The following is a 10,570-nucleotide window of genomic DNA, read 5'->3' as shown; positions in this document are numbered from 1 at the left end:
GGATAGCTAGCTTGTCTTGTTGTTCAACATACTGTCAAATTATTTTTACTGATTGCCAACTGTGCACAATGTTATTGACTTTGGATCTTGCTAGCATAGCGTTAGCTTTCTGGCTCGTAGCTAAACTGAAGGGTTCTATCAGCTGAGCGGACTATATAAATATCTCCGGTTGCTAAGGGAGGCAAGTCGTATCTAAGGTTCTTCCTAATTCCTGGTGGAGAGAACAACGTTTGCATTGCATAAGAACCTGATGGATGGGAATGATTGTTCCAGGTATTAGTCAAACCGTCTGGCGTAACCAGGGAAAGGGAGTTATTGTTTGGATAAACTTTAGATTTCGATTGTAAAACTAATTAAAATGTGAACTAATGTTTTAAAAATATGTTATTTGGCAAGTGACCATGGTATAAGCGGGTTAATGCCCTTCGAGGTGTCCATTGTCAGGTATTAATGGACTTCGGCCATCGGACGCGTCGGACGGTTCACGCCTCGCCGTCGTCCATTAATACCTGACAATGGACACCTTGTCGGGCATTAACCCTTACATGTCCTCCCCAGTGGGTTTTCCTAAATTCCCCAAGGATTTCAGGTCGTGGTGGTGGCCTAGCTACACTTTTTAAGAATGTATTTAACTGCAAAATAATCCCTGTAAATACCTTCAATTCTTTTTAAGTTCAACTGTTCTTACTTGTCAACTGTCTCCAACCCCCCCTGTTATGTGCACTGGTGTACAGACCCCCTAAAGCTACAAGCTGTTTCATACATGATTTCTCTCACCTCATGTTGTCTATGGCCATTCGCTCTGATAAGATGCTAATTCTTGGTGACTTCAACATTCATGTCTGCTGCCCAACTAAACCGATGTTGAATGAATTTTTAGCAATACTCGACTCTTTTAACCTCACCCAATCAGTATGCGGTCCCACTCATATGTCAAGGGCCACACACTGGACCTTGTCCTGTCATCAGGGATATCAATTGATAAATTTGGAATCACTAATGCTGCCATCTCTGATCAATTTCTAATTGAGTTTGAACTCTCTGGGCCTTGCCCTCCCTCTGCCCCTTCGCCCTCTCACGCTTTAGCCCGCTCCATTAAAGGAGTGATAGAATGATTATATAGGGTATTTTACACTGTTCCTTAAGGTCTCCTAATGGGGTATGTAACATTGGTTGGGCTGAAAATTGCCCGAATGCTATTTTATTAGGCCCTTAACTACCCTGTGAATTTGGAACAAGAGCTTTTCTTCCAAATATGGTATGCTAATGAATATTCGAATGAGCTACGCGCTGATTTTTTTGAGCAAACTACATAGAAATATATGGGAGACTCGGCAGCAGGCCTCATATTTCAGACACTGCAAAGTTATACATTGTTTGTTGGGCTATTTCGTTATTAAATTCACTTCTGAGACTTTTTTAAGCGAGAAATCAACTATATAAAGCTCAAATATGGGCCGTTTTACGAAAATGTATGGCTAATTGCAAATTTGGTAAGACTGTGTGTCGGAGTTCAGCCGCTGGTGCTGCCTCGCCGCCCGGCCTGCCTTCCTTCACAGACCCCGGCCTGCTATGAGGTACTTGGAGCTCCGTCACGTCTGGCAGCCCACAGCAGGGACTACCAACACCGCTGCCCTGACAGAGCTCCAGGGCCTTCAACTCCTCTCTTCCTGCTAGCTAAATGGCCCGTTGTGTGAGAGTGAGAGTGCCATCAGCGAGCTTGTTACACCAGCAATCTCTTACCACATGTTACACACATGTCACGCCACTTATACAAAATCTAACTAAAGGTCTTATAAAGCTAACAACGGTGTCCGATTTCAAGTTAATGAATATTTGTGAAGACAAAGTGTTTCGTTAGCTGCGACTGTCCCTTCAATCATAGCTATGTGTAGCTACAAACCACGAGTAGTTAGCTTCTTACAGTATATTTACAGTTTGAATTTCGTCACGCCACTTACACAACATCTAACTATATGTCTTATAAACCTAACAACGGTGTCCGATTTCAAGTTAATGAATATTTGTGAAGACAAAGTGTTTCGTTAGCTGCGACTGTCCCTTCAATCATAGCTATGTGTAGCTACAAACCACGAGTAGTTAGCTTCCTACAGTATATTTACAGTTTGAATTTTGTCACGCCACTTACACAACATCTAACTATATGTCTTATAAACCTAACAACGGTGTCTGATTTCAAGTTAATATTTGTGAAGACTAGCTAGATAGGCGTTTCGTTAGCTGTGACTGTCCCTTCAATCCTAGCTACAAATCACGGATAGTTAGCTTCCTTTTCGCCTTGATTCGAGTATATTTACAGTTTGAATTTCGTCACGCCACTTACACAACATCTAACTAAATGTTTTATAAAGCTAACAACTGTGTCCGATTTCAAGTTAATGAATTTTTGTGAATTCCAGAGGAATTCTAAGAGGAGGCTAGCTAGCTAGCTCTCATTGATAGAGCTCCATCCAGCCGCAGGCTCTATCAATGAGACTCACGGACAAGCGGCGTTTATTTCCCCAATCGTTTGTTTAAATAACTCAACACATTATAATTACACACATTAAAAGAGTAACTGGAACCTGTGGTAAGAGAATGCTGGCGTAACAAGCTCGCTGACCGCGCTTTCACTCACATACACTGGGCATTTAGCTAGCAGAAAGAGGGGAGTTGGAGGCCCTGGAGCTCTGTCAGAGCAGCGGCGTTTCGTAGTCCATTAGCCCAAAGCGGTGACTTTGCGTGGGTATGGAGTGCTGTGGGTTGCCAGCCGTGACTGAGCTCCATCTACCTCACAGCAGGCCGGGGTCTGTGAAGGAAGGCAGGCCACGCGGCGAGGCAGCTACACAGGCAGCACCGGCGCTGAACTCCGACACACAGTCGGACAAAATTTGCAATTAGACATCAATTTTCGTAAAACGGCCCGTATTTGACCTCTACATAGTTGATTTCTCGCATAAAAAAGTCTCAGAAGTGAATTTAATGGTAAAATAGCATTTGAACAATGTATACAATTTCTGAGATCTGCACGACCTAGATTCAGAAGACTAACTGATCTCAGGTCAGTTGTGTAGCCTATGCAAATGTTGGGGCGTGACAAAGAGAAAGACTAGAGCCAAATGAGGAGGAGCCGCAAAAGTTGACGTCAACTATGGGGCTCGTTGAGCTTCGCCCGTTTTCAGAGGCAGTTTCAAATAGTGAGATTTGCAGAGAAAAGAGGTGTCAATGGGATTTAGAGGTTCTATGTATGTCCTAGTTACCCACTGTTGGATTCACGTAGGGTACAGATTTGATCATTGGCAAATTATCAAAAGATGTTTTATCAGTATTAATAAAGTTATGAATATGGTTATTAATAACTGTATCAAATCGACAAACAATCAAAACGGGGCACCACCCTGCTTGTCAGGGACCAATAATCAAACTGTGGAACAGTCTCATTTCTGTAAAAATCCTTTAAAAGGAATTAAAGGAAGGGGTGATTTCGAGCGCGACCCGTTCGACCAGCAGTTATCACAACAAATACACAAATAATCCCCAGCAACTGCTAATTAAGTATAATCGAATTTATTAACGTCACAATTATCAGTAGCCAATCAATAATCCTTCAATAATAAAACGTATATACATTTTACAATATCACAACCAAACAAAGCAAAAACAAAAGCAGCATGTCTCGTGGACACGTCTGTGTGTGTGTGTGTGTGAGTGTGTGTGAGAGAGTGAGTGAAAGGGGAGGGGCGGTGTCGAAATGTAGTTCTAATACAAAAACAACTCCAAAAATGCCTACTCCTGTGAGCTGCACAAAAACATTTAGCCTCAAGAGGGCGGTAGTGGTGCTGAGTGCACGGAGAGGGGCTGGAGAAGCCGAGGTGGGGGTTGCTAGGCAACGCGCACCTTTATACCATATGCTAAATCACCTATAAGCTCTATACAAAACCCACGTGGTTAAGTTAGCAGCGTTAGCTCGGGAGCTACGTGGTTAGCTTATATGTCCGTGTGTGGGTTAGTAAAAGGAACAGAATAAAGGAGGAAAAGAAAAGAAACACTCTGATCTTAGTTATAGATAATGGCCAGCTCTCTCAGCCACCCAGGTCTGGACCCCACGTGTAGTTAGGACAGACTGAGACTTTTGATTTACCGAGGGAGACGGCCACTATAACCACTCTAGTGGCTAACAGCTGATTCACCGCGATTATCTTGCGGACAGTAACTAAACTCCGTGAAAGGAGTGGTTTAGCAGATAGCGTTTACGGTGTTAACCCAGCTACTTAACACAACAGAATCAAACAGTATAATGATCGGTTATACATTCACAGCAACAGATTAGTAACCAGATATGGCCAATACATGATTACAATCAGATCACGGCAAAGCGGTAGCGAACCCTTTTCTCATTAATAACAAACCAAAACGCACTAGTTCTAACATCTGCCCAGAACTGTGTAAAGCCTTACGGTGTGCGTTGTTTGTCAGTTAAATCTCTCGCCAGAGTTTAACGATCCGTTTCGTTCCAGAGCAGTGGACGAGACGTAATCCATGTCGACAAGCAAGAAACAGAACGCCGTCCTTTTCTTGAATCCAGGCTGATTAAACCCGCTGCAGATAGAGGAAATACCCGGCCAGTATTTCCTCGGATCCCCTTTGTATATCATACCGATATAAATTTGTCCCAGCACAAACTCGACCAGCGAGGTGATGCTGGCTAGCTAGTCCGGACTAGTGTGCTTCCTGTAGTGAACTGGGTCACCGTGGAAAGAGCGAAGAAAACACAGTGCCGACAGCTTTTATCCTACCTCCGCCTCCTAGTGGCGGGGTGGTGCATTCAAAAACCCGACAGCCAATGGGAAAGCGCAAACTTCTCACAGGTGTGAAGCAGTTCTTTGTCTCACCACCAGTCTGCCGTGCCCTCCACGTGTTGAATGTAGAATCTCCATCTTAGGGACTCTGCTTCCAAATAGCAGCCTGTAGGAGTTTGGTGAAACTGGCTTTGGGATTCACATGTAGGCCAAGATCCTTTGTCACTGCAGTCAGCTCAGTCTGAGCCAAATCACTGTTTAACCAGCTTATTGGTCCCCAACACCACTAAACTGTCATTATTCAACTATGACAAGGTAAAATCAGTTTTGCATTCTATCACCCCTTTAACTCAGCTACAGCCTCTCATTTTTCTGACTCTTTTAGGCTTGCTCTCCCCCTTTCCCTCACTGCTGACTTGTCTCCATACACTGATATTGATGAGCTAGTCTCTATTTTTTAACCTATCGTGTACTGACACTTTAGATCAGATAGCCCCCTTAAAATTAAAATGTCTCAAGTCAAACAACTTAACCCCTTGGTTGAATAGCTCCACACAAGTTCTCCGTCAAGCCTGTAGACAGGCAGAACGGAAGTTGAAAAAAGATAAACTTAACGTCTTATATGATATGTTTTCGCAACACCTGAAGGCCTACCAAGCCGCTGTCAAAAAGGCAAAATCTAATTATTTTAGTGATCAACTCTCAGGCTAACAGACCCAAAGTTCTTTTTAAAACTATTGACTCCTTTTTAAATCCAGCCAATGCAGTTGACATCTCCATAACCTGTGAGGAATTTGCTGATTATTTTATCTGTAAAATTGACCATATCAGATCCAATATCATTTCACAGGGTTGCATTTCTGTTACAACTCATAGTCCCACCAGTATCCTCCAGCATTTTACTCCTCTGTCTTCCATTGAGCTGTCTAAGATAGTTTCTCACCTAAAGCCTTCATGCTGCCACTCTGATGTCATCCCCTCAAGACTCTTTAAAGGGGTGATAGAATGCAAAACCGATTTTACCCTGTCATAGTTGAATAACGACAGTTCGGTGGGTAAATAGGACATACATAGAAGCTCAAAATCCCCTTGACACCCCTTTACTATGAAAATCTCATACTGTATTTTGAAACTGCCGCTGAAAACGGGCGAATCTCAACAAAGCTAGTTGCTTGCGTAAGCATCTACAACCCCCCCCCCTCGTGGCGGGCGGGGAGTAATAAAAAAAACACCCCCCCCCACATAAAAGCCACAACAACTCACCTGAAAGAACCTTTTTTTTTGGCGTTGGGGTTTGTTAAGAAAAAGGCCCCCCCCACCTTTTCTAGGCTCCACTGAACATCAGTTAGTCTTCTGAATCTAGGTCGTGCAGATCTCAGAAAATGTATACATTGTTCATATGCTATTTTACCATTAAATTCACTTCTGAGACTTTTTTATGCGAGAAATCAACTATGTAGAGGTCAAATATGGGCCGTTTTACGAAAATTGATGTCTAATTGCAAATTTTGTCCGACTGTGTGTTGGACTTCAGAGGCCGGTGCTGCCTGTGTTGCTGCCTCGCCGCCTGGCCTGTCTTCCTTCACAGACCCCGGCCTGCTGTGAGCTCGATTGAGCTCCGTCACGACTAGCAGCCCACAGCACTTCATACCCGCGCAAAGTCACTGTTTTGGGCTAATGAACTACGAAACGCCGTTGCTCTGACAGAGCTTCAGGGCCTGCAACTCCCCTCTTCCTGCTAGCTAAATGCATGGGAAAGGTGTATGGGAGTGAAAGCGCGGTCAGCGAGCTTGTTACGCCAGCATTCTCTTACCACAGGTTCCAGTTACTCTTTTAATGTGTGTAATTATAATGTGTTGAGTTATTTAAACAAACGATTGGGGAAATAAACGCCGCTTGTCCGTGAGTCTCATTGATAGAGCCTGCGGCTGGATGTAGCTCTATCAATGAGAGCTAGCTAGCCTCCTCTTAGAATTCCTCTGGAATTCACAAAAATTCATTAACTTGAAATCGGACACCGTTGTTAGCTTAATAAAACATTTAGTTAGATGTTGTATAAGTGGCGTGACGAAATTCAAACTGTAAATATACTCGAATTACGACCAAAAGTGAAGCTAACTATCCGCAAGCTGTACACATAGGATTGAAGGGACAGTCGCAGCTAACGAAACCCTTACAGCTCACAAATATTCATTAACTTGAAATCGGACACCATTGTTAGCTTTATAAAACATTTAGTTAGATGTTGTATAAGTGGCGTGACGAAATTCAAACTGTAAATATACTTGAATTACGACCAAAAATGAAGCTAACTAGCCTCAATCTGTACACATAGGATTGAAGGGACAGTCGCAGCTAACGAAACCCTTACAGCTCACAAATATTCATTAACTTGAAATCGGACACCGTTGTTAGCTTTATAAAACATTTAGTTAGATGTTGTATAAGTGGCGTGACGAAATTCAAACTGTAAATATACCGAATTACGACCAAAAATGAAGCTAACTACCCGCCGAAATCTGTACATATAGGATTGAAGGGACAGTTACAGCTAACGAAACCCTTACGAGCTCACAAATATTCATTAACTTGAAATCGGACACCGTTGTTAGCTTTATAAAACATTTAGTTAGATGTTGTATAAGTGGTGTGCGCGAAATTCAAACTGTAAATATACTCCAATTACGACAAAAATGAAGCTAACTAGCCTCAATCTGTACACATAGGATTGAAGGGACAGTCGCGAAACTAAAACCCTTACAGCTCACAAATATTCATTAACTTGAAATCGGACACCGTTGTTAGCTTTATAAAACATTTAGTTAGATGTTGTTTAAGTGGCGTGACGAAATTCAAACTGTAAATATACTCCAATTTACGACCAAAAATGAAGCTAACTAGCCGCAATCTGTACTCATAGGATTGAAGGGACAGTCGCAGCTAAGAAACCCTTACAGCTCACAAATATTCATTAACTTGAAATCGGACACCGTTGTTAGCTTTATAAAACATTTAGTTAGATGTTGTTATATGGCGTGGCCGAAATTCAAACTGTAAATATACTCGAATTACGACCAAAAATGAAGCTAACTAGCCTCAATCTGTACACATAGGATTGAAGGGACAGTCGCAGCTAACGAAACCCTTACAGCTCACAAATATTCATTAACTTGAAATCGGACACCGTTGTTAGCTTTATAAGACATTTAGGTATATGCTGTATAGCTAAGTGGCGTGACATGTGTGTAACATGTGGTAAGAGATTGCTGGTGTAACAAGCTCGCTGACCGCGCTCTCACACACGGGCCATTTAGCTAGCAGGAAGAGAGGAGATGCAGGTCCTGGAGCTCTGTCCGGGCAGCGGCGTTTAGTAGCTAGTCCATTAGCCCAAACGGTGACTCAATCGAGCTCACAGCAGGCCGGGGTCTGTGGAGGAAGGCAGGCTGGGCGGCGAGGCAGCACGACAGGCAGCTGAACTCCGACACACAGTTTTACCAAATTTGCAATTAGCCATCCATTTTCGTAAAACGGCCCATATTTCAGCTTTATATAGTTGATTTCTCGCATAAAAAAGTCTCAGAAGTGAATTTGGTAAGGAGACATTGCAGTGTCTGGAATATGAGATTCTGTCGCATTTCTAATGTGTGGGTATTGGGGATTCACTCAACCAATCAGCACGCGACCTCTAATGCGTGTGTATGGCGAGTTGCTCAACCAATCAGCGCGCGTCTCTACGTGTGTGTACGGGGCAAGGCTCAACCAAGCAGCGCGCAGCTCATCTAAATATTCATGACCATACCATATTTGGAAGAAAAGCTCTTGTTACAAATAGGGCCAAAACACAGGGATGCATAAGGGCCAATAAAATATCAACCAGGCCATTTTCAGCCCAACTAATGTTACATACCCCATTAGGAGACCATAAGGAACAGTGTGAAATACCCTATATAATCATTCTATCACCCCTTTAAAGAAGTGTTTGATGTTCTTTGTCCAATTGTGTTGGCTATAGTAAACTGCTCCTGGTATACTGGTGTTGTCCTCTCTGGTTTCAAGCATGCAGTGGTGCAACCACTGCTGAAAAAAAACAATTTTTACCCCAATGACCTTAGCAATTATAGACCCATCTCTAAATTATCTTTTATTTCTAAAATTCTGGAAAAAGTAGATGTCCAGAAGATTTCCTCTTTCCTTAATAGTTTTAATGTATTGGATACATTCCAATCTGGCTTCAGAGCCCTCCACAGCACAGAATCTGCCCTACTCAAAGTGTGTAATGACATCTTACTTACTGTTGACTCTGGATCATGTGCATTGCTTATCCTCCTAGACCTCAGCGCTGCTTTCGACACCATTGATCATGGCATTCTTATTGATCGCCTGGAAAATGGAGTTGGATTACTGGGCTCCGTCCTAAGCTGGTTTAAATCATACCTGACAGAAAGAACTTTCTCTGTAAAACTGGGTACTAAATCCTCCTCTCCAGTGGGTATTAAATTCGGCGTCCCCCAAGGATCAGTTCTTGGCCCCATGTTATTCTCCCTATACATGCTGCCCCTTGGTTCTATCCTTGAAAAGCACAACCTAAATTACCACTGCTATGCTGATGATACACAACTGTACTTACCCATCTCCTTTGGTTGCACTTCATCAATTAACACAATTTTTAGCTGTTTGGAGGACATTAAGTCCTGGATGGCAGCAAATTTCCTCCAGTTGAATGACAAGAAAACTGAGATGATATTATTTGGATCCCCAACCTGAGCAATGCCCTTGGCCCTTGGTCATCAAATTTACAGTGCGAGGTCAGAAACCTAGGTGTTCTCTTGGACAGCTCTCTTAATTTTGATAAACAAGTCAGCTCTGTTGTTAAAGGTAGTTTTTACCAGCTTAGAACAGTAGCAAAGCTGAAATACTTTTTATCTAAGAACGATCTCGAGACTATCACTCATGCCTTTATTACCACACATTTAGACTACTGCAATTCACTATACATTGGCATAACCCAATATAATTTAAACAGACCCCAATTAGTCCAGAATGCTGCTGCAAGACTCCAAAAAGTATGACCACATAACTCCCGTTTTAGCTGAGCTTCATTGGTTGCCAGTGAAATTCAGAATCGATTTTAAAGTTTTACTTTTTGTTTTTAAAGCACTCCATGGTCAAGCCCCTCCGTATATTTCCGATCTCCTGTCTACTTACTCTGCCTCCAGGGCACTCAGGTCCACAACCCAACAACTCCTCGTCATCCCCCGGACACGCCTAAAAACCAGAGAGGGCCGAGCCTTCTCTGTAGCAGCCCCTAACTTTCCCTCCCACCCCAGATCAAATCATGTAATACAGTTGCTAGTTTTAAATCAAATCTGAAGACGCATTTTTACTCTCTTGCGTTTAACTCTCTTTGATTCCTAATTTTATTTTATTTTTTTAAGATTCAGAGCTATGAACTGAACTTATCTTTTTCGTACCTTTTTGTATTTACAAAGGTTGTTCCATTGTTGTTTTATTCTGTGTTACATTATTTAAATTCTACCTTTGCCTAACTATATTCATGGTACCTTGCACATGTGATACTGTTTCTGCCTCCCCTGTTCTACCTGTAAAGCACTTTGGGTCAACTGTTGTTCGTTTAAATGTGCTATACAAATATGACTTGACCTGACTCATTGAATAGCTGGTCTAAAGTATAAATACCTCTGTCACTCCAGTGCTTATAAGCAAAGGGTTTGTTACCAGACATTAAGTGTGTATTGTGCCATATTGGGGTA

The sequence above is a fragment of the Perca fluviatilis genome, chromosome 19, assembly GCF_010015445.1.
Source record: "Perca fluviatilis chromosome 19, GENO_Pfluv_1.0, whole genome shotgun sequence".
In the NCBI taxonomy this organism is placed as follows: domain Eukaryota; kingdom Metazoa; phylum Chordata; class Actinopteri; order Perciformes; family Percidae; genus Perca; species Perca fluviatilis.
This window is presented reverse-complemented; position numbering follows the sequence as displayed.